This window comes from Palaemon carinicauda, chromosome 36 (genome assembly GCF_036898095.1).
Source record: "Palaemon carinicauda isolate YSFRI2023 chromosome 36, ASM3689809v2, whole genome shotgun sequence".
Taxonomy (NCBI): domain Eukaryota; kingdom Metazoa; phylum Arthropoda; class Malacostraca; order Decapoda; family Palaemonidae; genus Palaemon; species Palaemon carinicauda.
The window spans coordinates 9,129,020-9,132,092 of NC_090760.1; the positions used below are offsets into that span (position 1 = coordinate 9,129,020).

Consider the following 3,073-nt stretch of genomic DNA (forward strand, 5'->3'; position numbering starts at 1 on the left):
TTAAGAATCAAATCGGTTTAGATAAATATATCTGAACATTTAGTTACGTAAAATCATTCAGAATCCATAGTTTTTTTTTTTTATGTTTTGAGGATCTTGCTTTCAATAGGTTTTGAGGTGGAATAACACTAATAATAATAATAATAATAATGATGATGCCGATTACTATTTTTGTGTGTATATCTATCTATCTACCTATCTATCTATCTATCTATATACACATGTATATATATATATATATATATATATATATATATATATATATATATATATATATATATATATATATATATATATATATATATATATATATAATTATTGGTGGTGTAACAAATTGTCATCAATCAGACTAAGGAGGTCCAGTCCCCTGTCACCAGGTTGTTTTGAGCCTAAGCTGATAGGTAATCAGAGAGAGAGAGAGAGAGAGAGAGAGAGAGAGAGAGAGAGAGAGAGAGAGAGAGAGAGAGAGAGAGAGAGAGGGGGGCACTTGTTATATATACATTTATTTACCGTCACTTTTGACAGCAAAGTTAATATTAAGGATAATAAAACCAGTTTTGGAAATGATTCTTATTGTTTACTTATAGAGAGAGAGAGAGAGAGAGAGAGAGAGAGAGAGAGAGAGAGAGAGAGAGAGAGAGAGAGATGGATGATAATAAGTCAAGACGATTAATCTTGTGGGCTTATTAAAAGTACTGCATAATTCATAATTGTATGAAGTAATAAGTGAACTCTTGTGAACAGAGCATAACAATTTCATAAAGATTTTTTTTTTACTAATTTGAACGAGGTTGTCTCTTTTTTTCATTGCATTACTCACGAGTAATTCATTGAATAACTAATTGCCAATTGACTGGGACTTATTTATAGTGCGTAGACCAGAAACACGAGTGAGGGTGATCTGGGAACCCCCCCCCCCCCTCCCCAAGAAACTAGTCTACATCACAGTTGTATATATATTAATCTACTTTAGTATTTTAATATTTGTGGAGTAACTTAAGTTTATTTTTTTTTATTATGCTTGTGATTCTGTTTTACCTGGAATGTGGTAGTAGTCTGGAAAGTAGTCTGGAAATTTCTGAATACGTTGAATGGATTCAGTCTATAGTATAACTCATATTATTATAACCGGATCCAAATATTGGCAATGAAACTCCATTACAATGACAAAATAAAACTTTTATTTCCAATATGCATAAAATATCCTATACAATATTTTGAAATGAAACAAACTTAAAGATTATTTTGATGAACTCAACATGTAAATAAGCATATATAACCAAAAGGACTATCAAATGTTACAAATGTTGATCACTGCTCCATCAATTCCAATAGTTAACTAAATATTTCTAACATGTAATTAAGCACATATAAAACCAACTGGTACTTTCTCTCCAGAGTACTATCATTATCCAAACAATTTTTGTTCCAACATAATTATCATTGTCATCTCCATTCTTTTTTTTTCTCGCTCTCTCTCTTTTCATTTACTGATATGCATGTTATTCATCATTATTAAGCGTTAATGATATTGTGATTTTTTACCCAGACCTTAGAACTCTGTGGTCAACCTGCTAATTGATTGATGTTTGTACTGTATCACTGATATTATTGCATATCTCATCTTTTTTTTTTTACTGTGATGTTTGTACTGTATCACTGATATTATTGCATATCTCATCTTTTTTTTTTACTGATCTCATAAATGTAAGATCACTGTACCCCTATTGTAACTCTGTATATGGCTTTTGCTGAAATGAAGATGATTATTATTATTATTATCATTATTATTATTATTATTATTATTATTGTTATCTTTTTTTCCAGTATTTCCAATAGTTGACTAATTCGGTATTTGTCTCCGCAGGTGTTGATGAGCGACTTCAAGTATAATGGAGGCTACAGAAGATGTATTACCGTATACCACAAAGACGGTAACAAGAGAATAAGGCCAATAAAAAGAGGAATGGAGGGAGAAACCTTTCAAATCTGATAATTAAATAGACTTCACCAATGTTTTAAACGTTTGGGAGTGAGCCACCCCGCTGAAGACTTGAAGCATCTCCTTGATACACAAAGGTCACATGAAATGTTTGGGAGTGAGACACCCCGCTGAAGACTTGAAGCATCTCCTTGATACACAAAGGTCACATGAAATGTTTGGGAGTGAAGACACCCCGCTGAAGACTTGAAGCATCTCCTTGATACACAAAGGTCACATGAAATGTTTGGGAGTGAAGACAAACCGCTGAAGACTTGAAGCATTTCCTTGATACACAAAGGTCACATGAAATGTTTGGGAGTGAAGACACCCCGCTGAAGACTTGAAGCATCTCCTTGATACACAAAGGTCACATGAAATGTTTGGGAGTGAAGACAAACCGCTGAAGACTTGAGGCATCTCCTTGATATACAAAGATCACATGAAATGTTTGGGAGTGAGACACCCCGCTGAAGACTTGAAGCATCTCCTTTTATACACAAAGGTCACATGAAATGTTTGGGAGTGAGCCACCCCGCTGAAGACTTGAAGCATCTCCTTGATACACAAAGGTCACATGAAATGTTTGGGAATGAAGACAAACCGCTGAAGACTTGAAGGATCTCCTTGATACACAAAGGTCACATGAAATGTTTGGGAGTGAAGACACCCCGCTGAAGACATGAAGCATCTCCTTGATACATAAAGGTCACATGAAATGTTTGGGAGTGAAGACACCCCGCTGAAGACTTTGAAGCACTCTTTGATACACAAAGGTAACATGAAATGTTTGGGAGTGAAGACACCCCACTGAAGACTTGAAGCATCTCCTTGATACACAAAGTCACATGAAATGTTTGGGAGTGAAGACACCCCGCTGAAGACTTGAAAGCATCTCTGATACACAAAGGTCACAAGAAATGTTTGGGAGTGAGCCACCCCGCTCAAGACTTGAAACATCTCCTTGATACACAAAGGCCACATGAAATGTTTGGGAGTGAGACATCCCACTGAAGTCTTGAAGCATCTCCTTGATACACAAAGGTCACATCATACATGCAGGATCCCTCCTATAGTCACAATGGACTCGCC

General features: G+C 35.2%; 1 long non-coding RNA gene across 1 annotated transcript in view; it reads left to right on the forward strand.

Annotated features, from left to right (window-relative positions):
- The window catches only part of LOC137628751 (uncharacterized), a 200,239-nt gene extending 197,769 nt beyond the window's left edge, over positions 1-2,470 (forward strand). The window contains exon 3 of the long non-coding RNA XR_011041388.1: positions 1,868-2,470. This is a non-coding gene — a long non-coding RNA (uncharacterized lncRNA). The remainder of the gene's footprint in view (positions 1-1,867) is intronic.
- Positions 2,471-3,073: the final 603 nt, after the last annotated feature.